Genomic DNA, 24,574 nt, shown 5'->3' on the forward strand with positions numbered 1-24,574 from the left:
ACTAAGAACCTTGGTAACATACAACCTTTGATATTATACCATAATGATGTTTTTATATTAGTTATAGCTTACTGCCAGTTGTGCCCTTATAATTGTTTCTGTTCCTTTGCACAGTCAGTGCAATGTAAGAAAAATGACTGATGATGCCAAAGTTCATGTGTGTCTTCAAACTTATGACTCAATGCAATATTAAAGAGTTATGTCTCTGCTCTCAAATTAATAATAATATGCTGAACACAGATTTACTTTTATTCAAATTATAAAACCATAAAAACTAAAATCCCTTCTTTACATTAGAGCCAACATTGATTAGACATGCTGTGAATTATGATTTGTAAACCATTAAGATGAAAAACTCGTTTATAGTTTTCTTAAATACTATTGCTGAAATTCACTCCTTCACTCATATAGATTGTCATAAGATATTTTTTTGTTTTTTACATTTTTTGGTAAGTGGTGACATAAATGTTTTGGGGCCTTTTTTATTATTTTATTTCATTTTTTTCTGGCAAAAGAGCTTGTGCATGTTTGGTAGGGTCTTACCTAAAAGGTTGCCAATCACCAACACTGGATAAAGCTGTGGCCTTCTCAAAAACATAAGCAGACAGCTGAATGATTTTTGATGTTTTGTAATAGGTTTTCATTAATACAAGGGCTGAAAAGGGGGATTAGATATTGAAGGAGATTAAATTTTGGTACAACATTGGCTTTTTATGCATGTTCTACAAGAGAGCTCTAAAAAAAATTGAGCTTTAGGAGATGCAGATTTTAAGGTCAATGACTGTGCATGTTTTTAGACCAAAACCACAGCTGGTAATGTCAGGGAAACTGAGCAGAGGCGGTGTAACATGGTCACTAATCCAGTCAAATTTATATATCTATGGTTTTTATCTTGGCAACTCGACTCTCTTTCTTTCAGAAAGATGCCATTTTTCCATAATTTTGCTTTCCATCCTTTTTCTTAAGTTACAGTTTTTGACTGGCTTTTAGGTTAAAATAGAGGAGGTGAACCAGACATTAAAACTATAAATTTGTTCAGCACAAGCACATTAAGCACTTTCAAATTGTGTGGTCTTAAAAGAGGCTATTTCAAATAAGATAAAAAAAAAAAGAAACAGGGCAGTGTAAAAAGAAATGAGCTCACAGAGTAATTGCGAAAGGTCTCATTCACTCCAGTGAGTAGTCAGAATTCATCCATTTTTTTATACACTACATCCTGTTAAGCATCCTCAGTCCACCACCACAAAAAGTAACAGCAACATGAGACTAGAAACTTCACTTCTTTTTTGTTTGTTTGCAACCCTTTAAAACTCTCAAACAGTGTATTTCCGGTCAAAGTCAATGTTCAATCTGGCTTTCAAGAAATTTTTTGTGGCTCTTCAAAAAAATTTAAACCAATTTATCCTCAAGCTATTTGCTTATATTTCATACCTTTAATCCATCAACCGCTGTTTGGAAGATTAAAAAACACAAAACATGTATAACAAGTTAAAAAACATTTACACCCTTTACTAAGACTGTAGCAATACACTAATCTCAAGATACAATACGATATGTGGTATTCTCATCTTGATACGACACATATCACAATATTCAGCAAACAATACAATTCTGTAAATTTTTAAGATTTTCTGAAAGATTTTAGAGGGACAGAGTGATTTTGGGGACATTTTTTCACTGTTCCATAGATTTGAATTGAACTAATTGAATTACTGGTGTAAAAAAAAAACATTGTTTTTGTTATAAATATGTTATACATTTGCTTTGTTTAAATGTTAATTGTGTGGCTTTGCGTATTTGGTTATGCAGAAAAGGAACCTTTTTTGTCCCATTCAAGTATATTAAATTATGTAATTTATCCATTTCATTTCATGATTTAATTAATGGTAACTGGTTGTTTCATTGCATGTCATTTTTAATGTACATGTGCAACTGGGTAAAAATGTCATGTATGATAGCTGTCATTTAATTCTTGTGGATTTGACATAAAACTCAAAGTAAGATTTAATGTATGGATGAAAAATCAATACTTTCTGAGGAAAAAATATTAATAAATATTGTAGAATTGATAAAATTATGTAGACCTACCCTTCACAATTTCCCATGAAAAAATCTTTCCATGATTTACAGTTTTTTGCATGTTTCTCTTGATATTTTGACGTTTCCTTGCTAAATGTTTTTGAGTATATCCATCCTCACACTAATCTTAAAAATTCAAGTCAAGACAATGACCAAGCCACTTCAAAATTTTAATATTACTTCCAGTCAGAAGGTTGGAAAAATTGAAAGATTACTTTAGAGCTACATCTTATCTAAGATTTTGGATTGAACTATACTTCAGACTGGTGACTATAAATCAGATCTTCAGAGAACAGGTGTGACCGTTATCACATCACTTTCTCTGAGTGACTAGAGACGTTGAATTCAGGTGTGATAAACCACAGTTAGGTTTCAACAGGCGCAGCCCCGGAGCAATCACGTTTTCACACAGTGCCAGGTAGGTTTGGATTTTTTTTTTCTCCCTTTATAATAGATACCTTCATTTAAAAACTGCATTTTGTGTCTACTTGTGTTGTCTTTGACAAATATTTAAGTTGGTTTGATATTCTGAATCACTGTAGTGTGGTAAACATAAAAAATAAATATAAAATTAAGAGGAAACGCTTTTTCATACCACTGTATATGCTGCCAAGAACACGCGTGCTCGTGTTACATTTGTCTCTAGTAGCTTTTGATGTAAAAACAGAAGAAGATAAAAACTTGAGCCCTTTGTTTGGAGAACCAGTATAAGCTCAGCTCCCCTTTAATGCCAAAGGAAGGTCTTTGAAGTTTGGCTGGAGTCGTGAGAGAATTGTATGTGGGTGGAAGACCAACTAACTTACTTAGTGACTCCATCTTTTCTTTCTTCTTTTCTTTCTGTCCCTGGCCTAGCAACCAGCATGAAACAACAGAACGATAAGATCTTCTTGACAAATTAAATTTTTCCAGGCCCACAATTTGTCCCCTGTTTTCCCAGAGGCATTTTACTGTTTGGTAACAAGAGGCCAGCAGGACCATTAATTATAATGATGGACCTGGCATAAAAGACACACTGATGTCAAAATGGATATCTGGCTTATGTCTGCCTGTCTCAGTTAGAATGACTGAAACACAGCTGCAAAGCACACAGCGTTAATAATAAAACAACCTCATGAGTGAAACAGCAGATGTACCAACTGATGAGGGACTTTTTCAGTACTAATAAGTACATTTTATCCATTATACTCAATGGGGGGAAAAAACCTGCTATGGCTACATATTCACAAGCTGCTACAAACAGATAGCCTGTTTCCAGCATTCAGAACATTTTGTATTCCTAGTTAAATACGGCAGTTGTTCTCTGTACGTTTGAGTGTACTAGTTATACTTTGCAAGGATCCAGTCTATGGCTTTAAACACCATCAACCCAGGCATCCTCCAACAAAAGCTAACACAGCAAACTGTGCTCAACATCATCTGTCAGTGGATCACCAGCCTTCTGACTGATAAGCAACAGCAGGTCCAGCTGTTGGGCGTCTGCTCCTCCACAAGGACCATCAGAGCCAACGCCCCCTTGGGGTGTGTTATCTCCCAGTTGCTATTCTCCCACAAATCACTAAACCTCGGGGGACCCATTTGTGAAATTTCTAAATCCTGCAGATGACACCACTGTTATAGGTCTGGTCCAAGACAGTGATGAGCCTGCGTACGGGCTGGAGGGTGATGAGCTGGTCGGCTACAAAGGTCAGAACCACCTTTTGAGGTCTACGCCCGCCCTGTGGCGGGCATGACGTCATGCATTTAAAAGACTTCCATTTAGACCCAAGACTCCGAAGGGTTAACCCACTCAAGACTGTTGAGATGACAGACATAGAGTAGGCTAAAAGATCTAAAAAAAAAAAAAAAAAAAGCAACGCCCTATGTAATGACATAAATAAATTTAAAAATGAGGAATACACGTCTATTGTTTTGGAAATGGTTATTAAGCAATTTTTAAGTCTTTGGGATTCCAGTGAACCACAGTTTGAGTAATTATTCACAAATGAAGAGAACATGGAACCTCGGAGATCCTTCCCAAGAATGTCAGACATATCACAATTACTCCAAATATTCTTCAACAACTAAGCTAGAAGGTCACAAAAGAACCCAAAATGGCATCTACCATTATGAAGATCCAAAGTACATCCACAAGATCAGAATGTCTGAAGAAAAATAAGTAAGGGATTGGAAATGATACAATAAAATTCCCGACTTATATAAAATAAAACTGAAAGACAATCAAAATTGTCTTCCAGTTAATACAATTGTATTAACTTGCTAGTTAATACGGTTGTTTGATGGCAGTTGTTGCTGCCATCTTTTTCACACAGGGCCAGGTTGGCTTGAACAACTTTTTTTCTTTCTGAAAATACTTTTTTCAATATTGCCTCTTATGTGTAGAGAATCCTGGTTTAGCTCTGAAGGTTGGCAGACCTTTTCAGAATACGATTCACTACTGAGTCACATCTCAGAAATGAATGGGTTAAAAAAAAGACAGGAAAAAAAACTTTCTCTGAAAATGGTCATGTACTAGAATGGCACTGTAAGGAGAAACAAATGTTTCTAAACCTTCACAAAACCTGGAACTACTGATTGCTACTTCCTTCACAGATTAATTTACATAGTCTGATATAAAGAAACAAGGCAGTTGCACAGTATTGCGTAAAATTCTTTGATATATTTTCTTTGTTAATATATTTCTGTTTCACACAATAGAACATATTTTCAAAGTTGTGGAATAATTTGCAGAGCACTTTAGGGAGGCGCATTTCAAACCTAGTCAGGGAAAAAGTAAACCGGAAAAGCTATCTGTTTGCCGTCTACCGATGTGAGAGAAACGTCTTTTACGCACACGATCAACTCTGTGGATTTAGGAAAAAGTTGGTACTGTGGGGTGCGCATGTGGAGCGGGGCTTTAAAATCCTTCTTAGAGTTTTCCAGACAACAGTGGACCACACAAATTACTCACGTTTTTTATTTTTTGTACTGTTTTTTGTACAATCTCCTCTTCAGTTCAACCTTATCAGTGGAGACACATTGTTGATGTTGCCATTATAAAATAGCTTACAATTAAGTATTAGCAAAGATCAATGTCATTTTCACAGGAGGCAGAGCGTTGTTGTTAGCAGCTGCTGAAAGTAACTAAAAAGTTACTTTTAATGTAACTTAGTTACTTTCCAAATCAAGTAGTCAGTAATATAACTAAGTTACGTTTTCAAGGAGTAATCAGTAGTCCGATTAAAGATACTTTTTCAAAGTAACTATAATCGGGGCTGAAGGTGGGAGTTTTTGCAACTGAACTGTGACATGGAGCTCATGTCACAGTTAGGACTGAAAGAGGGGAGTCAGCAGGCATTGTGCTCCTTGGAGGGGGGCTCACCCTTTCATACTTTGAAAACCCCTGCAATAGAACATATATTTATCCATAGGTAATTGTGGAATAATTTGCATGATTATTTACATATTTGCCATTTCAAACCTAGTCAGGGGAAATATGCCTTTCTCCAGTTTTTTTCTAAAATATCTGTAACGCTAGATTAATTAACTAGAGAACAGAAAAATAATTCAAATTAGAAAATAACTCGCAAGAATAAAAGACAAAAGTATATCCTAATTTACATATTAATCAATTTAATTTTTGCTGTGACACAAATTGACTATGTTCTGTGTTTTGTTTTTGTTTTGAATATATCGTTTTTAATGTATTCCTACTTCTTTGTTTGTTTGTTTAAACATTTGCTATTTTTGTTTGGTTATTTGATTTCTATCACTGTTATTGTGGCCTGCCATGCAAAGCAATGGCAGGAACCTATTATTCTATTATCTGGTTAATTATTTTGAAGATCAATGCCCTTTTTTGCTTTTTGTCATTCTATAATGACAAAAAGCATTATAGAATGTCAATTCTATAATGCGTAATAATAAATTTGCCAGTAGGCAAAGTTATTATTTGCCTACTGGCAAATAATAAAAATACATGAAAAGAAAAAAAAGAATATATGCTTAGGTCTAAACAACAAGGTTTTGGGTGCGCCCATTAGGACTGAAAGAGTGAGTCACAGACTGGAGCCACATTACGTCACATCACTCACAAGAGCTGCTACCCTTCAGCCTGGAGCGAAGCCAAGGGATCAGGTTAGTGGAAGTAAAGAGAAGCCTGCATGCATCAGGACTTAGAAGATGGATGCCATTTAATAAGGCTCACCTGTTAAATTATGCACAGACATAAAACAGCTGAGCAACAGAAGAGGAATTTGCCCACAGTGGATATCAGATGGTGCAACATCTTGTGAATAAGTGCAACTTAATGTTGCACAGAAGTACGAGGTTTCTGTGTGCCCTCTTCATTTCACCAAATACCCAGTTCCAGAAATTGTTATACATAACAGTTTACAATCAACAGCTATGTAGATTGCAAGTAAAAATGGTTTTATCAAGTTTATTGAGTTACAACAAATTGTATAGACTAAAACTATTCCCCACAAGCTAACTGAAGAAAACATATTTGAATTTAAAGGATTTCCTGTACAAAAGCCTTCAAGGATTTTCACTTGAGTGCATGATTGGCAGATGAAATATACAATGCGCAAACATTGGAGCGCTCACTGAAGAAAACAGATAAAAAAAAGAACTGCAAAAAGCAAAGGAGCTTTTGTTCCCTCCTATCTTTGTAAAATTAACAGAAACCTGGAAAACTGTGATAAGACTGTGCAATCAAGCTTCGTCAGTCTACTGGAGAAAGTTTAGTCACAATTTGTCTACATCAAATTGAGCTGACCTGATGTCCATATACATTGTATAAAAAAGATGCATTGCCATCTTTCCTCACTGCCTGACACAATAAAAGGTTAAGTGTCTTTTTAATGCAGTATATGTAAATATTTGATTTCGACAGTATGATGTAAAAATTAAGTTCCCGGTAAGTTTGAAGAATGCGGGGGCATCTTTATTTTAAGCAGAGCTGTAAATTCCCCAGGCAAGTAGAAACACAGTGTTCTGGGTTAGAAGTGAAAATTAAATCTTACAGCTTCAGTGATAGAAAAGGGTGTGGATTTATTCTTGAAAAAAAAAGGAAAGAATGACCTCACTGTTCTGTGTTTTAATTAAATGTTAAATCACATTTTCTCTTTCGTTATTCCACTGATCCAATTAGATGTTTTGCAGACAATTGTGCATCTTAAACGTAATTATGCTTGAATTCATTGCTGAACAACAAACTTCAGAAAGTGACTGACTTGCTGCCTCACATCTACAAATGCATGCAAATACAAATACACTCTCATGGTTCTTGTATCAACATAAATCCCTGCATGACACTGCACAGTGGCCATCTGAGGGTATGCATAAAACATGATTTGGGTTAGAAAATGTCACGCTGGATAAAAGCGCTTCCCAGAATCCCGCTGAGGCAACCAGATGGACTGCTTCAACACACCAAAGTTCCTCTCTATTTCCCCATTCAATAATGCAGCTTTATGTCTACAGGAAGCTACATTCAGTATACAGCTTTCTTATGAAGTAGCACAGGCAAAGCACATGTTTGAATGCTTCTAAAAAGACTTTTGCAGATGTTAAAAGTAAGATAAATGAAATACAAGACAAATGTGAGAGATGATTATGTCTAATGCAAAACAAGCTGAAAAGTAAGTAAGAAGCCCATCATTGAAGACAGCATGTTGTTGATAGGTTTTGTCTAAATAGTGTAAAAAAATAAAAAAAAATAAAAAAACAAGTCTGTAGTGTTAGGAGCACCAAAAATGAATGAACTCTGCAAAACCTTGTCACACACCTTCAAAAATTGTGATCACTGGCAAAATATTGATTATTGCTTGATAAACTGATACCACAATGAATATCTATGATGATGTCTTACTCAAAATTTCTGCTTTGCAGCAATGTAGCAAACATGTATATACTTCACTTGAGCTCCTTATAAATATCCAGTTATTTGTACAATATATACAAATGTGACTTAGTGTTGAGCCATATCTGAATGATGGCCAGAAACAGCAACAACTGCTGTCAAGCATTTACAATAACTGGTCCAATTTTTCGTCAGGCCACACCATTTCTGTCAGCTCTAGGTCTAAACTTTGTCTTAGTTCTTAAAATAATATTTTGTGTTCTTTCTTGTGAACCTTTTGTTATGATTTGGATCATTGTTCTGTAACATTAAACAAGTCCACCTGAATTTAAGGGGAAAATGTGTACATCAACAAAAACAAGTACCTCTGATAGTCTTTTCGCTTCCTTACTTTAGCAAGTATTTGCTAAAAAATTGTAAGTGTAAAGTTTCGACACGACAAAGTTACTGGATTACGGTAACTGACTATATAAAGTTAATCTCTGAAAAAGGGAGATGTGATTAAAATGCGTTTCAAGTTCAAACTCACAAACACGTGCAAGCAAAAACCTGACTGACCCTGGCAGGTTACAATTCCTACATTTTATAGTCCTTATAATGAGATGCCAAAATAAACTGTTCCACTTCTCTCCAGCTTACAGAGGCTCTGAAAAATTTGCTCTGCAGAAACGGTGTGGAAAAGAGCACCACCAATCATTTGTAGAATGGTATTATTGATTTAAACAGTTGCAAGTTATGAACAGCATATCTACAGGTAACTGATTAATTTGCTAACATCTGTTAGTTTGACATTCCTCTGATGTTGCTCTGCGAAGCGTAGAACAGCAGAAAGTTATGACGTTCTTTATATTTTGAAATTCTTTAGTAGAAAATTATTGTAATATAATAAAAAGCAATCGTACCACGTTTTATGAATTACTTTGAAAGCCGTTCAAGAACAACTATAAAAACTTCTAAATTCAAATCTAAAATAAAAGAGGATAACTTTAAACTTAAACTCTAGCTATTTTTATCAACATTTTTCCTTTCAGTAATCCAGCTAAGAAACAGACAAACAAACCCAACCATATAATCTCCCCAGCAAACGTAACAAGATATTTGCTAAACATCACGTAACACTGCATTAAGAAGACTCAGACACTGAAATCAATACCTCTGTGCGACAGCCAGAGCAACGACTATATATCTTTGGCGTTGTTAAAAGGCTGTTCACATTTAGAAACCACTCGTATCCAGGGGCAACAGACCGAGGCGACATACCGAACATCTTAGTCTAACCAGAGGCACAAAAATCCTCTGTAGACCGATGAATCATCTTTAAAAGTATTTCTTTGTTTATACAGATTGGTCTTGATCTAGACAGACAAATTATGGCTTAAAACTTGCAATACAGTTTTTAAACTCTCTCAATTGCCGTGACTAATTATATGTCTTTTTGTTCAACAAGGAGAACAATCCTCAGTTGGATTTTTCTTCAGCACAAAGAACGCATTATCTGATTTTATTGGTTCAAAGGATACAACTATATCCCACACAGATTAACGCACGATGAACATCCCTAGCACCTCACTCACAAAAAGACAGCAGAGCATGACGTTAAATGACAGCGTCGCCTTGTCTGGTGCTGTACAGTGAGTCTTGCATCTATCTTTAGAGGATTATATACATATGACTCACTCTTTCTGCTCATATTTTTCTTGCTTTTTTTTTCATCTTACATTATTACTGGCAGTCCCACACACAAACATCATCATTAAACTGGAAGCCTCCTTATAAGTACATAAACCAATTTACATTTGGAAATCAGCAGAAAGCAACGACTGAAAAACGGATTGTCGTGGTAGAGATTTCATGCCTGTGACTCTCACAACCTCTCATACATGCCAGGGGCCATTAAAACACCAATCGAAACAACAATCAGATTCCTTGGGAAGATTAAGTCCATGCAATATTCTTAAAAAAAAACAAACAAAAAACAACACTATTAATATCATTTTGACATTTTTGTGAGCAAGCAGCGCTGATGAATGTGTTAGATCCAAATGGATAAGCAAATAGATAAAGGGTGTGAGGTAGATGTGGTTGGAGCGTGAGTTAGTGTTGTTCACGTCACTTCTGAACTCAGCATCTCTGTGAGGAGGCTGACGTTTCTCCCTGTAAGTCACACTGCCTCATCTGCAGGTTTGCTCTCATGGCAACAGCTGACATTGAACATCATTTAAAAGCTCGCCAGTCAGCCATTTATCCATAACATCTGCCGGTGGGGAAGATAAAAATGCGCAAACAAACATGCATTGCTGCACTGTCAGTTGCCACAAGTAAGATTAATTAACATCTTGCTTTGCCTGCAGGGCGAATCACTATCATGCAGCAATGAGGAGCAAGGAAATAAGAATGCTCTTAACCTGATGGAGGTGCTGTTGAGCTCTGACAGAAACAATTGTAGTAACTGATCATGGACACATGGCAGTGCTGTAAGACAGCATAGCATTTATATTCCTTTCCAAATAACTCATTGCAGCAGTTTGAAACAGGAGCATTTCACAGCAAACATTTACCTGGAACTGAGAAAAAAGATGTAGGAGATCAGCATCTGTAAAGTGCTGTCATGAGTCAGATTTTGTTTTTTAATATTGCTCTCATTTCCAAAGATCTCTTTAATTTTAGAGAACAGCATAATAGGACAGTATAATTGGAGTACTGTGGTTCTAATAAAGAAGTTAAAGCTCCACTGCTTTGTTCAACGGTGGCACTGAAAATCCCATTAACAGGCTTTCATCATATTCATTATTTGTTTTTTAAATGTGTGTGTGTGTGTGTGTGTCATCAGAGTAACATGTGTCCTGGAGGTTTCCATTGATGTACTACAAACAATCATGCATGTGGGCATCCCATTATGATAAGTCTTAAAACCTTCCTCCAAGGGGATCTTAGACTTATACAGGAGATCAAAATATTATTTTCTAGTTCATATAGAAGACAATCTATGCATTTTTTAGCTCTACACAGTAGAGAAAAAATTAATCCCAAATACTTCAAAATCTTACATAAATCCAGCCAAAAGAAATGGTGCAATGGATGGCAGATGTGACACACTGTTTTTTGAGAAATCATAAAGAACTGATACTGGTTAAATATTAAAAAACCTTCAAAGTAATAAGTATCACACTGTAAGATCATGTATAGGTCTGTCGAGATAAACGATAAATCAATTAATGTGCGATAAATTGAAACTATGATGTCATTTTAATTATCGGCTTTACCGTCTCTTCCGGCCTGTTTCCCTTTCTGTTGATGACACTGAATGAAAAAAGGCTCAACTCCGGTGTCCTCCACTGACCTCCACTGACACTCCCTTCCTCATATCCTCAGTGTAATGTCCAGCACACACTACACGATCTTAAGAGCTGTCGGCCGATTGTCGGCCCATTTTCAAAACCTGAGAGATCACACATAAGCCGACAGAAATCCTAGGTATAATTTGTTATCGTGACAGGCCTAATCATGTAAGAAATAAATGCTTGAAGGATCACATCACAAACACGTCACAGATATCAGTCCATTATGGTCTTAATGTTTTACCTATCAGATTCACACCATCATGACTGATAGAGGGAAAAAGCAAAGTTTGCAGGGCTATTGTTTTTCTACATGCTTTTCGCAAAAATGTAGTATCACTTCACAATTTATGCCACGTTGCCTCACCATAGCAACAGCTCTAGAGGCAGATGTCCACCAGAAGTACAAAGGTTTATGCATGGAAGGAGCTTCATTAAAGAACAGCAAAAGGGAGTGGAAATAACGTATTTTTTATATCTAAGCCTTTTCTAAAACAAAAAATGTTTCATGTACTTGAAAGATTTACAAAAAATAAAAAAAAATAAAAAATAATGCACATTTTCACAGAAATCCACAGCACAATCATTTTTATTTTGACCCAGTGATTAAAGAAGACATTTTTAATGGATATAATGGATTTTTAGGGATTGAACTTTGGAGAGTTCTTTGAGACACTCTTTGATAAGTGTGTGTGTGTGTGTGTGTGTGTGTGTGTGTGTGTGTGTGTGTGCAAGCAACAGAGGCACAGTTCAGCTGTGTGAGGTTCTATATAAGCCTAAGCTTCCCCTCTCAGTTTGTTTACCATGCTGACTTCGGACATTAAACTAAGGCTTCTGCTTTAAAACTTATGTAAAATCAACTTTGAGATTTTAATTATCATGTCATTTCCTCATCAAAGACATAGCTGGAATGTTGCTTTGATTCTTTCAAGAGTGTTTGAGGAATCCTTGAATCTCTTGTGGCAGTCATTAGGGGAACCCCCTAATGACTGCCACAAATTATTACAAAAACATGAAACTTGATCCTATTAACCAGTGCCATTGCTTTTAAGCTATTTTGCAATTTGTTTTAAACTTGTGCATATGTTTTCAATTATTTTACTTTTGTGTACCAGGTTGTTGTTGTGTTGCAGAATTCTGCCCAGGTCACTCTTGAAAATGAGATCTGGATCTCAGTGGTGTTTTACCTGGTTAAATAAAGAAAATAAATAAACAAGTAAATAAATAGTTCAATGTTTACCCAAAAAAACACCTTGAACCTCCTGCTCCATAATGCCATGCGAGTCTGCTAAGCTCATCATTCAAATGCCTTCACAGTCCGACACTCCTAAGAATTATTTGTAAAAGGAGGAGCAATTTAATTGAAAGAGTTGGAGCTTCTTAAAGAGACAGGGGCCAATTTCAAGTCATCAAATTGCAAAGTCAAATTTCTCTTAAGTCATTTTGGATATATGTAGAATTTTTATAATACCTGAAGGTAACAGTTTCTTGATTGTGCTATTAAACACCACTATTTGTCTGTTGTTTAATGCTGGGAGATGGAAATAAGACACGCAGAGAAGTGCTTGGTCTGACTATCCTGTGGATAAATAAGAGAATAAAACAGCAGATGTGTATTTAATTTACTTAATTTAAGATTTTATCAGCAAATATTCCTAAACAGAGTAAAGATTTTATTAAAGAGGAATATAATGGTTGACCCTGAAAATTCTCTGTCTTGTTGACATGTCCAAAATAACCACTAGATAAAGACACCATCCCCCCTATGACCTGCAAGGATAAGTGGATATAAATTATGGATGGATGGATATTATCGGCATACATTAAGTGTTTTAAAAATGACTGTGAAAGAATATTGCATAAGGATTTTATGTTCACCTTAATGGGATAAATGCTACAGTTACTTAAACTGCCTGCCTCTGTCAATCACAGTCCCTATTACTGTGCAACAATCAACAGATCCAAACTAAGTGAATAAAGATGTGTTCAAATTAATTTGCTTTTAGATTACATCCTGCAGTTTGCAGAATGTCAGAGGGTAAATGTGGAGGCTCACTTGATATGCTGCCTATCTACAGGGGTCATTCAGCCTGTAGCCAGATGTAGGCTACATCCTGCACAGGAAAGAAATGTGCTATGGATATGCCTGAACTCTCGCCTAATCCTGCTGAAGGGAGCAGTTTAGCAAGAAAACCCGCCTTTATTGTGTATTTCTGATTCCACGTTAAGGAAAAATGGGCAAGCCAATAATTGTGAACCTACAATTTAGACAATGAGAAAGATATATATTTGAGTAAATAAAAAAACCAAAAACCTGAGAATAACTGAAAACACTTGTCTGGAAAACGAATATAATACAACTACTGGTTAAACATCATTCCACTGTATATCCATCAAATTTACAATTGATCACTTGTTTAGGTAAAGATGTCCTGCTGATGTAAGAATTTGTGCTTCAAACTTAAACCAATATTACTATGTTTTATTATTTCTATTGTTTTCAGTGTTGTGTCTTTCTCAGATCAGCCATGTTTCCGGACACAGCTGGATTACCATGTCTCCCCAGATTCCTGCTCTAAAAGCACACCTGCTGCTCAAAGGGCAACTCGGAACTAATCCACTTTGATATGAAAGATAACCAACAACCTTTTCTGTTCGAAAATAACAGCATCAAAGTGGCAGGGCTGCAAATGCAGTAATACCATGCAACAGTGATTGTGATTTATGAAGGGAGGCAATCCTTTTTTTTTTTTTTTTGTTGACACTACCTTTTCAAGTTTAAATATAGAACAACTGTTTAAAAAAGTTAACTTGACAATGATTGGTTTCAGAAGGAAATTTACTTTCATTTAAAGCAGAATATATATATTTCATTGCACCTAGTTTAAAAGCACATTTTTTACATTTGAGGTAAGAAGAAAAACTTGATGGATCTCACTAGCACAGGACTATTTTCAGTGAATATTCAAAAACCCACATTCTTGCATAAACAGCTGGAAATTAAAGAAATGCATTGAAATTGGGAAAAAAAACCACTCGTATCTGTTTTATGCAGTAGAAGGTAGGAATAAATCCCAAAAGCCCACAAATCAAACACCTCCGCATCCTTCAACAACACACTCTCACAGTGCAGGAATCATTATCTCTGACTCTTAAGAACCAGGAAAAAAACAGTGTTACTTAGGGATGCTTGAGAGCTTTCTAATAGCCCGGTTGACATTCGCATCTAAAATATTTCAGCGTACTGCAGAGAGAAATTAAATCTTTTGGCACTGTCTGAGATTATTAGAAGTGGAGGGTGACTAAGCAATGGACTGAACAATAAATGCAGTTTCATGGAGGACTTGTTGATCTGAAGAATGAAAAAATTGAAAAACGATGCTGAAAAGATTTCTCTATCAGGAAAGAAAGGCAGTGACTTTTAACCTCTTTTAATAAAAATAAGCTGTTAACGCTAGTGAAACATTACATTAACATAGCAAGGATGTCCACATTTGTACTCTACAGTCCTCCACTCTACCATCTGAGCTATTGAAGGTCATGCGCCACAGTGGTAGAAAGTGGTCACATGCTTCCACAACGTGGTAATAGCAAGAACTTTGCATGCTGAGCATCGTTGGCACAGTAGGCAGCGTGTCAGTCTTATAATCTGAAGGTGGGGAGTTCAACCCTCACACGGGGCATCCATTTAGATTAATTCAATTAGTTTTCAACACGCTCCGACCAGTCCTTCGAGCCAGAGTTGAACCAGCGACTTAAGGATGTCCATCTTTGTACTCTACAGTCCTCCGCTCTACCAACTGAGCTATCGAAGGTCGTGCCGTAGAGCCGTAGGAAGCTGTCACATGCTACTACAAAGCTGCATTATCAAGCAAACTGCGTCTCTTGGGTCGAGAGTGTGCTGAGCCTCGTTGGCGCAGTAGGCAGCGCGTCAGTCTCATAATCTGAAGGTCGTGAGTTCAACCCTCACACGGGGCATGTGCTTTGATGAATTCAATTATTTTCCCATGCGCTCCGACCAATCAGTCGTGTTCTTACAAGATGACAAGGAGGCTTCAGTAGCCAGATGGGCTAGTGGCGCAATGGATAACGCGTCTGACTACGGATCAGAAGAGTCTAGGTTCGACTCCTGGCTAGCTCGAGTGCCTTTTATTCTGTCGTCATAGTCATCACTAATGTGACTGAGATTTCTGGAACAGCTCAGAAAGATGTGAGAAGTATTGATTTGTAAAAAAAAATGTCCTGACGCAGCCCAGAACAAAGACTTTGGAAAGGGCTCTTTTGCTTCTTGACAAAAGAGCACAGAGACAAGAAGAGGAGGATTGAGATGGGCAGGTCAATCAGACACATTGAATGTATTGTAAAAAGTCTGGCATAGCAGAGGATGGTTTCGATCCATCGACCTCTGGGTTATGGGCCCAGCACGCTTCCGCTGCGCCACTCTGCTTTTACCCCCGATTGCCGTGACCCGGATTCGAACCGGGGTTGCTGCGGCCACAACGCAGAGTACTAACCACTATACGATCACGGCTTCTTACTGACAGCTCTCTTTCGCCAGCTACACCTAACAATCCTGTCCTCTTGTGATTTGAAAAAAAGGAGTCCTTCGAGCCGGAGTTGAACCAGCGACCTAAGGATGTCCACCTTTGCACTCTACAGTCCTCCGCTCTACCAACTGAGCTATCGAAGGTCGTGCTGTAGAGCCGTAGAGCCGTAGGAAGCTGTCACATGCTACTACAAAGCTGCATTATCAAGCAAACTGCGTCTCTTGGGTCGAGAGTGTGCTGAGCCTCGTTGGCGCAGTAGGCAGCGCGTCAGTCTCATAATCTGAAGGTCGTGAGTTCAACCCTCACACGGGGCATGTGCTTTGATGAATTCAATTATTTTCCCATGCGCACCGACCAATCAGTCGTGTTCTTACAAGATGACAAGGAGGCTTCAGTAGCCAGATGGGCTAGTGGCGCAATGGGTAACGCGTCTGACTACGGATCAGAAGAGTCTAGGTTCGACTCCTGGCTAGCTCGAGTGCCTTTTACTCTGTCGTCATAGTCATCACTAATGTGACTGAGATTTCTGGAACAGCTCAGAAAGATGTGAGAAGTATTGATTTGTAAAAAAAAATGTCCTGACGCAGCCCAGAACAAAGACTTTGGAAAGGGCTCTTTTGCTTCTTGACAAAAGAGCACAGAGACAAGAAGAGGAGGATTGAGATGGGCAGGTCAATCAGACACATTGAATGTATTGTAAAAAGTCTGGCATAGCAGAGGATGGTTTCGATCCATCGACCTCTGGGTTATGGGCCCAGCTCGCTTCCGCTGCGCCACTCTGCTTTTACCCCCGATTGCCGTGACCCGGATTCGAACCGGGGTTGCTGCGGCCACAACGCAGAGTACTAACCACTATACGATCACGGCTTCTTACTGACAGCTCTCTTTCGCCAGCTACACCTAACAATCCTGTCCTCTTGTGATTTGAAAAAAAGGAGTCCTTCGAGCCGGAGTTGAACCAGCGACCTAAGGATGTCCACCTTTGCACTCTACAGTCCTCCGCTCTACCAACTGAGCTATCGAAGGTCGTGCTGTAGAGCCGTAGAGCCGTAGGAAGCTGTCACATGCTACTACAAAGCTGCATTATCAAGCAAACTGCGTCTCTTGGGTCGAGAGTGTGCTGAGCCTCGTTGGCGCAGTAGGCAGCGCGTCAGTCTCATAATCTGAAGGTCGTGAGTTCAACCCTCACACGGGGCATGTGCTTTGATGAATTCAATTATTTTCCCATGCGCTCCGACCAATCAGTCGTGTTCTTACAAGATGACAAGGAGGCTTCAGTAGCCAGATGGGCTAGTGGCGCAATGGATAACGCGTCTGACTACGGATCAGAAGAGTCTAGGTTCGACTCCTGGCTAGCTCGAGTGCCTTTTATTCTGTCGTCATAGTCATCACTAATGTGACTGAGATTTCTGGAACAGCTCAGAAAGATGTGAGAAGTATTGATTTGTAAAAAAAAATGTCCTGACGCAGCCCAGAACAAAGACTTTGGAAAGGGCTCTTTTGCTTCTTGACAAAAGAGCACAGAGACAAGAAGAGGAGGATTGAGATGGGCAGGTTAGACACATTGAATGTATTGTAAAAAGTCTGGCATAGCAGAGGATGGTTTCGATCCATCGACCTCTGGGTTATGGGCCCAGCGCTTCCGCTCGCCACTCTGCTTTTACCCCGATTGCTCGGACCCGGATTCAACCGGGTTGCTGCGCCACAACGCAGAGTACTAACCACTATACGATCACGCTTGTTACTGACAGCCTTCTTTCGCCAGCTACACCAACAATCCTGTCCTCTTGTAATTTGAAAAAAGGAGTCCTTCGAGCCGGAGTTGAACCAGCGACCTAAGGATGTCCACCTTTGTACTCTACAGTCCTCCGCCTACCAACTGAGCTATCGAAGGTCATGGCTTAGAGCCGAGGAAGCTGTCACATGCCACTGCAAAGCTGCATTATCAAGCAAACTGAGTCTCTTGGGTTGAGCGTGTGCTGAGCCTCGCTGGCGAGTAGGCAGCGCGTCAGTCTCATAATCTGAAGGTCGTGAGTTCAACCTCACACGGGCATGTGTTTGATGAATTCAATTATTTTCCCACGCTCCGACCAATCAGTCGTGTTCTTACAAGATGACAAGGAGGCTTCAGCCGCCAGATGGGCTAGTGGCGCAATGGATAACGCGGCCTGACTACGGATCAGAAGAGTCTAGGTTCGACTCCTGGCTAGCTCGAGTGCCTTTTATTCTGTCGTCATAGTCATCACTAATGTGACTGAGATCTCTGGAACAGCTCAGAAAGATGTTAGAAGTATTGATTTGTAAAAAAACAATATGTCCTGACGCAGCCCAGAACAAAGACTTTGGAAAGGGCTCTTTGCTTCTTGACAAAAGAGCACAGAGACAAGAAGAGGAGGGTTGAGATGGGCAGGTCAATCAGACACATTGAATGTATTGTAAAAAGTCTGGCATAGCAGAGGATGGTTTCGATCCATCGACCTCTGGGTTATGGGCCCAGCACGCTCCGCTGCGCCACTCTGCTTTTACCCCGATTGCCGTGACCCGGATTCAACCGGGTTGCTGCGGCCACAACGCAGAGTACTAACCACTATACGATCACGGCTTCTACTGACAGCTCTCTTCGCCAGCTACACCTAACAATCCTGTCCTCTTGTGATTTGGGGAAAAAAGGAGTCCTTCGAGCCAGAGTTGAACCAGCGACCTAAGGATGTCCACCTTTGTACTCTACAGTCCTCCGCTCTACCAACTGAGCTATCGAAGGTCATGCTGTAGAGCCGTAGGAAGCTGTCACATGCTACTACAAAGCTGCATTATCAAGCAAACTCGCGCTCTCTTGGGTCAAGAGTGTGCTGAGCCTCGTTGGCGCAGTAGGCAGCGCGTCAGTCTCATAATCTGAAGGTCGTGAGTTCAACCCTCACACGGGGCATGTGCTTTGATGAATTCAATTATTTTCCCATGCGCTCCGACCAATCAGTCGTGTTCTTACAAGATGACAAGGAGGCTTCAGCCTCCAGATGGGCTAGTGGCGCAATGGATAACGCGTCTGACTACGGATCAGAAGAGTCTAGGTTCGACTCCTGGCTAGCTCGAGTGCCTTTTATTCTGTCGTCATAGTCATCACTAATGTGACTGAGATTTCTGGAACAGCTCAGAAGGATGTTAGAAGTATTGATTTGTAAAAAAAATGTCCTGACGCAGCCCAGAACAAAGACTTTGGAAAGGGCTCTTTTGCTTCTTGACAAAAGAGCACAGAGACAAGAAGAGGAGGATTGAGATGGGCAGGTCAATCAGACACATTGAATGTATTGTAAAAAGTCTGGCATAGCAGAGGATGGTTTCGATCCATCGACCTCTGGGTTATGGGCCGCTTCCGCTTCTGCGCCACTCTGCTTTTACCCCGATTGCCGTGACCGGATTAGAACCCGGGGTTGCTGCGGCCTAGCATGAGTACTAACCACTATCTCGATCACGGCTTCTTACTGACAGCTCTCTTTAGCCAGCTACACCTAACAATCCTGTCCTCTTGTGATTTGAAAAAGGAGTCCTTGAGCGGAGTTGAACCAGTGACCTAAGGATGTCCACCTTTGTACTCTACAGTCCTCCGCTCTACCAACTGAGCTATCGAAGGTCATGCTGTAGAGCCGTAGGAAGCTGTCACATGCTACTACAAAGCTGCATTATCAAGCAAACTGCGTCTCTTGGGTCGAGAGTGTGCTGAGCCTCGTTGGCGCAGTAGGCAGCGCGTCAGTCTCATAATCTGAAGGTCGTGAGTTCAACCCTCACACGGGGCATGTGCTTTGATGAATTCAATTATTTTCCCATGCGCTCCGACCAATCAGTCGTGTTCTTACAAGATGACAAGGAGGATTCAGCCTCCAGATGGGCTAGTGGCGCAATGGATAACGCGTCTGACTACGGATCAGAAGAGTCTAGGTTCGACTCCTGGCTAGCTCGAGTGCCTTTTATTCTGTCGTCATAGTCATCACTAATGTGACTGAGATTTCTGGAACAGCTCAGAAAGATGTGAGAAGTATTGATTTGTAAAAAAAAATGTCCTGACGCAGCCCAGAACAAAGACTTTGGAAAGGGCTCTTTTGCTTCTTGACAAAAGAGCACAGAGACAAGAAGAGGAGGATTGAGATGGGTAGGTCAATCAGACACATTGAATGTATTGTAAAAAGTCTGGCATAGCAGAGGATGGTTTCGATCCATCGACCTCTGGGTTATGGGCCCAGCACGCTTCCGCTGCGCCACTCTGCTTTTACCCCCGATTGTCGTGACCCGGATTCGAACCGAGGTTGCTGCGGCCAACGCAGAGTACTAACCACTATCGATCACGGCTTCTTACTGACAGCTCTCTTTCGCCAGCTACACCTAACAATCCTGTCCTCTTGTGATTTGAAAAAAAGGAGTCCTTCGAGCCGGAGTTGAACCAGCGACCTAAGGATGTCCACCTTTGCACTCTACAGTCCTCCGCTCTACCAACTGAGCTATTGAAGAAGTGCGTGCTGTAGAGCCGTAGGGAAGCTGTCACATGCTACTACAAAGCTGCATTATCAAGCAAACTGCATCTCTTGGGTCGAGAGTGTGCTGAGCCTCGTTGGCGCAGTAGGCAGCGCGTCAGTCTCATAATCTGAAGGTCGTGAGTTCAACCCTCACACGGGGCATGTGCTTTGATGAATTCAATTATTTTCCCATGCGCTCCGACCAATCAGTCGTGTTCTTACAAGATGACAAGGAGGCTTCAGCCGCCAGATGGGCTAGTGGCGCAATGGATAACGGCCTGACTACGGATCAGAAGAGTCTAGGTTCGACTCCTGGCTAGCTCGAGTGCCTTTTATTCTGTCGTCATAGTCATCACTAATGTGACTGAGATTTCTGGAACAGCTCAGAAAGATGTGAGAAGTATTGATTTGTAAAAAAAAATGTCCTGACGCAGCCCAGAACAAAGACTTTGGAAAGGGCTCTTTTGCTTCTTGACAAAAGAGCACAGAGACAAGAAGAGGAGGATTGAGATGGGTAGGTCAATCAGACACATTGAATGTATTGTAAAAAGTCTGGCATAGCAGAGGATGGTTTCGATCCATCGACCTCTGGGTTATGGGCCCACGCTTCGCTCGCCACTCTGCTTTACCCCGATTGCCGTGACCGGATTGAACCGGGGTTGCTGGCCACAACGCAGAGTACTAACCACTATACGATCACGGCTTCTTACTGACAGCTCTCTTTCGCCAGCTACACCTAACAATCCTGTCCTCTTGTGATTTGAAAAAAAGGAGTCCTTCGAGCCAGAGTTGAACCAGCGACCTAAGGATGTCCACCTTTGTACTCTACAGTCCTCCGCTCTACCAACTGAGCTATCGAAGGTCGTGCTGTAGAGCCGTAGAGCCGTAGGAAGCTGTCACATGCTACTACAAAGCTGCATTATCAAGCAAACTGCATCTCTTGGGTCGAGAGTGTGCTGAGCCTCGTTGGCGCAGTAGGCAGCGCGTCAGTCTCATAATCTGAAGGTCGTGAGTTCAACCCTCACACGGGGCATGTGCTTTGATGAATTCAATTATTTTCCCATGCGCTCCGACCAATCAGTCGTGTTCTTACAAGATGACAAGGAGGCTTCAGCAGCCAGATGGGCTAGTGGCGCAATGGATAACGCGTCTGACTACGGATCAGAAGAGTCTAGGTTCGACTCCTGGCTAGCTCGAGTGCCTTTTATTCTGTCGTCATAGTCATCACTAATGTGACTGAGATTTCTGGAACAGCTCAGAAAGATGTGAGAAGTATTGATTTGTAAAAAAAAATGTCCTGACGCAGCCCAGAACAAAGACTTTGGAAAGGGCTCTTTTGCTTCTTGACAAAAGAGCACAGAGACAAGAAGAGGAGGATTGAGATGGGCAGGTCAATCAGACACATTGAATGTATTGTAAAAAGTCTGGCATAGCAGAGGATGGTTTCGATCCATCGACCTCTGGGTTATGGGCCCAGCACGCTTCCGCTGCGCCACTCTGCTTTTACCCCCGATTGCCGTGACCCGGATTCGAACCGGGGTTGCTGCGGCCACAACGCAGAGTACTAACCACTATACGATCACGGCTTCTTACTGACAGCTCTCTTTCGCCAGCTACACCTAACAATCCTGTCCTCTTGTGATTTGAAAAAAAGGAGTCCTTCGAGCCGGAGTTGAACCAGCGACCTAAGGATGTCCACCTTTGCACTCTACAGTCCTCCGCTCTACCAACTGAGCTATCGAAGGTCGTGCTGTAGAGCCGTAGAGCCGTAGGAAGCTGTCACATGCTACTACAAAGCTGCATTATCAAGCAAACTGCGTCTCTTGGGTCGAGAGTGTGCTGAGCCTCGTTGGCGCAGTAGGCAGCGCGTCAGTCTCATAATCTGAAGGTCGTGAGTTCAACCCTCACACGGGGCATGTGCTTTGATGAATTCAATTATTTTCCCATGCGCTCCGACCAATCAGTCGTGTTCTTACAAGATGACAAGGAGGCTTCAGCCGCCAGATGGGCTAGTGGCGCAATGGATAACGCGTCTGACTACGGATCAGAAGAGTCTAGGTTCGACTCCTGGCTAGCTCGAGTGCCTTTTATTCTGTCGTCATAGTCATCACTAATGTGACTGAGATTTCTGGAACAGCTCAGAAAGATGTGAGAAGTATTGATTTGTAAAAAAAAATGTCCTGACGCAGCCCAGAACAAAGACTTTGGAAAGGGCTCTTTTGCTTCTTGACAAAAGAGCACAGAGACAAGAAGAGGAGGATTGAGATGGGCAGGTCAATCAGACACATTGAATGTATTGTAAAAAGTCTGGCATAGCAGAGGATGGTTTCGATCCATCGACCTCTGGGTTATGGGCCCGCTTCCGCTCGCCACTCTGCTTTTACCCCGATTGCGTGACCGGATTGAACGGGGTTGCTGCGACCTAGCAGAGTACTAACCACTATACGATCACGGCTTCTTACTGACAGCTCTCTTTCGCCAGCTACACCTAACAATCCTGTCCTCTTGTGATTTGAAAAAAAGGAGTCCTTCGAGCCGGAGTTGAACCAGCGACCTAAGGATGTCCACCTTTGCACTCTACAGTCCTCCGCTCTACCAACTGAGCTATCGAAGGTCGTGCTGTAGAGCCGTAGAGCCGTAGGAAGCTGTCACATGCTACTACAAAGCTGCATTATCAAGGAAACTGCGTCTCTTGGGTCGAGAGTGTGCTGAGCCTCGTTGGCGCAGTAGGCAGCGCGTCAGTCTCATAATCTGAAGGTCGTGAGTTCAACCCTCACACGGGGCATGTGCTTTGATGAATTCAATTATTTTCCCATGCGCTCCGACCAATCAGTCGTGTTCTTACAAGATGACAAGGAGGCTTCAGTAGCCAGATGGGCTAGTGGCGCAATGGATAACGCGTCTGACTACGGATCAGAAGAGTCTAGGTTCGACTCCTGGCTAGCTCGAGTGCCTTTTATTCTGTCGTCATAGTCATCACTAATGTGACTGAGATTTCTGGAACAGCTCAGAAAGATGTGAGAAGTATTGATTTGTAAAAAAAAATGTCCTGACGCAGCCCAGAACAAAGACTTTGGAAAGGGCTCTTTTGCTTCTTGACAAAAGAGCACAGAGACAAGAAGAGGAGGATTGAGATGGGCAGGTCAATCAGACACATTGAATGTATTGTAAAAAGTCTGGCATAGCAGAGGATGGTTTCGATCCATCGACCTCTGGGTTATGGGCCCAGCACGCCTTCGCTGCCCACTCTGCTTTTACCCCGATTGCGTGACCGGATTCGAACCGGGGTTGCTGCGCCACAACGCATGAGTACTAACCACTATACGATCACGGCTTCTTACTGACAGCTCTCTTTCGCCAGCTACACCTAACAATCCTGTCCTCTTGTGATTTGAAAAAAAGGAGTCCTTCGAGCCGGAGTTGAACCAGCGACCTAAGGATGTCCACCTTTGCACTCTACAGTCCTCCGCTCTACCAACTGAGCTATCGAAGGTCGTGCTGTAGAGCCGTAGGAAGCTGTCACATGCTACTACAAAGCTGCATTATCAAGCAAACTGCGTCTCTTGGGTCGAGAGTGTGCTGAGCCTCGTTGGCGCAGTAGGCAGCGCGTCAGTCTCATAATCTGAAGGTCGTGAGTTCAACCCTCACACGGGGCATGTGCTTTGATGAATTCAATTATTTTCCCATGCGCTCCGACCAATCAGTCGTGTTCTTACAAGATGACAAGGAGGTTTCAGCCGCCAAATGGGCTAGTGGCGCAATGGATAACGCGTCTGACTACGGATCAGAAGAGTCTAGGTTCGACTCCTGGCTAGCTCGAGTGCCTTTTATTCTGTCGTCATAGTCATCACTAATGTGACTGAGATTTCTGGAACAGCTCAGAAAGATGTGAGAAGTATTGATTTGTAAAAAAAAAATGTCCTGACGCAGCCCAGAACAAAGACTTTGGAAAGGGCTCTTTTGCTTCTTGACAAAAGAGCACAGAGACAAGAAGAGGAGGATTGAGATGGGTAGGTCAATCAGACACATTGAATGTATTGTAAAAAGTCTGGCATAGCAGAGGATGGTTTCGATCCATCGACCTCTGGGTTATGGGCCCAGCACGCTTCCGCTGCGCCACTCTGCTTTTACCCCCGATTGTCGTGACCCGGATTCGAACCGGGGTTGCTGCGGCCACAACGCAGAGTACTAACCACTATACGATCACGGCTTCTTACTGACAGCTCTCTTTCGCCAGCTACACCTAACAATCCTGTCCTCTTG

The 24,574-nt window shown here is 41.1% G+C and overlaps 33 non-coding genes across 33 annotated transcripts; 19 read left to right on the forward strand and 14 right to left on the reverse strand.

Annotated features, from left to right (window-relative positions):
• Positions 1 to 14,986: 14,986 nt before the first annotated feature.
• On the reverse strand, positions 14,987 to 15,074 carry trnay-gua. Its single transcript is given in 2 exon segments — positions 14,987 to 15,022; positions 15,038 to 15,074. It is a non-coding gene; the product is annotated as a tRNA-Tyr (tRNA).
• A 90-nt stretch (positions 15,075 to 15,164) lies between these two features.
• Positions 15,165 to 15,237, forward strand: trnam-cau. The gene has a single exon. It is a non-coding gene; the product is annotated as a tRNA-Met (tRNA).
• A 90-nt stretch (positions 15,238 to 15,327) lies between these two features.
• trnar-acg lies at positions 15,328 to 15,400 on the forward strand. The gene has a single exon. It is a non-coding gene; the product is annotated as a tRNA-Arg (tRNA).
• Positions 15,401 to 15,718: 318 nt separating this feature from the next.
• trnah-gug lies at positions 15,719 to 15,790 on the reverse strand. The gene has a single exon. It is a non-coding gene; the product is annotated as a tRNA-His (tRNA).
• Positions 15,791 to 15,861: 71 nt separating this feature from the next.
• trnay-gua lies at positions 15,862 to 15,949 on the reverse strand. The gene is given in 2 exon segments: positions 15,862 to 15,897; positions 15,913 to 15,949. It is a non-coding gene; the product is annotated as a tRNA-Tyr (tRNA).
• A 98-nt stretch (positions 15,950 to 16,047) lies between these two features.
• On the forward strand, positions 16,048 to 16,120 carry trnam-cau. Its single transcript has one exon. It is a non-coding gene; the product is annotated as a tRNA-Met (tRNA).
• A 90-nt stretch (positions 16,121 to 16,210) lies between these two features.
• trnar-acg lies at positions 16,211 to 16,283 on the forward strand. Its single transcript has one exon. It is a non-coding gene; the product is annotated as a tRNA-Arg (tRNA).
• A 318-nt stretch (positions 16,284 to 16,601) lies between these two features.
• trnah-gug lies at positions 16,602 to 16,673 on the reverse strand. Its single transcript has one exon. It is a non-coding gene; the product is annotated as a tRNA-His (tRNA).
• A 71-nt stretch (positions 16,674 to 16,744) lies between these two features.
• Positions 16,745 to 16,832, reverse strand: trnay-gua. Its single transcript is given in 2 exon segments — positions 16,745 to 16,780; positions 16,796 to 16,832. It is a non-coding gene; the product is annotated as a tRNA-Tyr (tRNA).
• Positions 16,833 to 16,930: 98 nt separating this feature from the next.
• Positions 16,931 to 17,003, forward strand: trnam-cau. Its single transcript has one exon. It is a non-coding gene; the product is annotated as a tRNA-Met (tRNA).
• A 90-nt stretch (positions 17,004 to 17,093) lies between these two features.
• trnar-acg lies at positions 17,094 to 17,166 on the forward strand. The gene has a single exon. It is a non-coding gene; the product is annotated as a tRNA-Arg (tRNA).
• Positions 17,167 to 17,613: 447 nt separating this feature from the next.
• On the reverse strand, positions 17,614 to 17,700 carry trnay-gua. The gene is given in 2 exon segments: positions 17,614 to 17,649; positions 17,665 to 17,700. It is a non-coding gene; the product is annotated as a tRNA-Tyr (tRNA).
• A 779-nt stretch (positions 17,701 to 18,479) lies between these two features.
• On the reverse strand, positions 18,480 to 18,567 carry trnay-gua. Its single transcript is given in 2 exon segments — positions 18,480 to 18,515; positions 18,531 to 18,567. It is a non-coding gene; the product is annotated as a tRNA-Tyr (tRNA).
• A 92-nt stretch (positions 18,568 to 18,659) lies between these two features.
• trnam-cau lies at positions 18,660 to 18,732 on the forward strand. The gene has a single exon. It is a non-coding gene; the product is annotated as a tRNA-Met (tRNA).
• Positions 18,733 to 18,822: 90 nt separating this feature from the next.
• On the forward strand, positions 18,823 to 18,895 carry trnar-acg. Its single transcript has one exon. It is a non-coding gene; the product is annotated as a tRNA-Arg (tRNA).
• Positions 18,896 to 19,524: 629 nt separating this feature from the next.
• trnam-cau lies at positions 19,525 to 19,597 on the forward strand. The gene has a single exon. It is a non-coding gene; the product is annotated as a tRNA-Met (tRNA).
• Positions 19,598 to 19,687: 90 nt separating this feature from the next.
• trnar-acg lies at positions 19,688 to 19,760 on the forward strand. Its single transcript has one exon. It is a non-coding gene; the product is annotated as a tRNA-Arg (tRNA).
• A 458-nt stretch (positions 19,761 to 20,218) lies between these two features.
• trnay-gua lies at positions 20,219 to 20,306 on the reverse strand. The gene is given in 2 exon segments: positions 20,219 to 20,254; positions 20,270 to 20,306. It is a non-coding gene; the product is annotated as a tRNA-Tyr (tRNA).
• Positions 20,307 to 20,400: 94 nt separating this feature from the next.
• trnam-cau lies at positions 20,401 to 20,473 on the forward strand. Its single transcript has one exon. It is a non-coding gene; the product is annotated as a tRNA-Met (tRNA).
• A 612-nt stretch (positions 20,474 to 21,085) lies between these two features.
• trnay-gua lies at positions 21,086 to 21,173 on the reverse strand. Its single transcript is given in 2 exon segments — positions 21,086 to 21,121; positions 21,137 to 21,173. It is a non-coding gene; the product is annotated as a tRNA-Tyr (tRNA).
• A 98-nt stretch (positions 21,174 to 21,271) lies between these two features.
• trnam-cau lies at positions 21,272 to 21,344 on the forward strand. The gene has a single exon. It is a non-coding gene; the product is annotated as a tRNA-Met (tRNA).
• A 90-nt stretch (positions 21,345 to 21,434) lies between these two features.
• On the forward strand, positions 21,435 to 21,507 carry trnar-acg. The gene has a single exon. It is a non-coding gene; the product is annotated as a tRNA-Arg (tRNA).
• A 318-nt stretch (positions 21,508 to 21,825) lies between these two features.
• Positions 21,826 to 21,897, reverse strand: trnah-gug. The gene has a single exon. It is a non-coding gene; the product is annotated as a tRNA-His (tRNA).
• Positions 21,898 to 21,968: 71 nt separating this feature from the next.
• On the reverse strand, positions 21,969 to 22,056 carry trnay-gua. Its single transcript is given in 2 exon segments — positions 21,969 to 22,004; positions 22,020 to 22,056. It is a non-coding gene; the product is annotated as a tRNA-Tyr (tRNA).
• Positions 22,057 to 22,154: 98 nt separating this feature from the next.
• Positions 22,155 to 22,227, forward strand: trnam-cau. Its single transcript has one exon. It is a non-coding gene; the product is annotated as a tRNA-Met (tRNA).
• A 90-nt stretch (positions 22,228 to 22,317) lies between these two features.
• trnar-acg lies at positions 22,318 to 22,390 on the forward strand. Its single transcript has one exon. It is a non-coding gene; the product is annotated as a tRNA-Arg (tRNA).
• Positions 22,391 to 22,837: 447 nt separating this feature from the next.
• trnay-gua lies at positions 22,838 to 22,925 on the reverse strand. The gene is given in 2 exon segments: positions 22,838 to 22,873; positions 22,889 to 22,925. It is a non-coding gene; the product is annotated as a tRNA-Tyr (tRNA).
• A 98-nt stretch (positions 22,926 to 23,023) lies between these two features.
• trnam-cau lies at positions 23,024 to 23,096 on the forward strand. Its single transcript has one exon. It is a non-coding gene; the product is annotated as a tRNA-Met (tRNA).
• Positions 23,097 to 23,186: 90 nt separating this feature from the next.
• trnar-acg lies at positions 23,187 to 23,259 on the forward strand. The gene has a single exon. It is a non-coding gene; the product is annotated as a tRNA-Arg (tRNA).
• Positions 23,260 to 23,716: 457 nt separating this feature from the next.
• On the reverse strand, positions 23,717 to 23,804 carry trnay-gua. Its single transcript is given in 2 exon segments — positions 23,717 to 23,752; positions 23,768 to 23,804. It is a non-coding gene; the product is annotated as a tRNA-Tyr (tRNA).
• Positions 23,805 to 23,894: 90 nt separating this feature from the next.
• On the forward strand, positions 23,895 to 23,967 carry trnam-cau. Its single transcript has one exon. It is a non-coding gene; the product is annotated as a tRNA-Met (tRNA).
• Positions 23,968 to 24,057: 90 nt separating this feature from the next.
• trnar-acg lies at positions 24,058 to 24,130 on the forward strand. Its single transcript has one exon. It is a non-coding gene; the product is annotated as a tRNA-Arg (tRNA).
• Positions 24,131 to 24,449: 319 nt separating this feature from the next.
• trnah-gug lies at positions 24,450 to 24,521 on the reverse strand. The gene has a single exon. It is a non-coding gene; the product is annotated as a tRNA-His (tRNA).
• Between the last annotated feature and the right edge of the window lie 53 nt (positions 24,522 to 24,574).

This window comes from Gambusia affinis, linkage group LG02 (genome assembly GCF_019740435.1).
Source record: "Gambusia affinis linkage group LG02, SWU_Gaff_1.0, whole genome shotgun sequence".
Classification (NCBI taxonomy): domain Eukaryota; kingdom Metazoa; phylum Chordata; class Actinopteri; order Cyprinodontiformes; family Poeciliidae; genus Gambusia; species Gambusia affinis.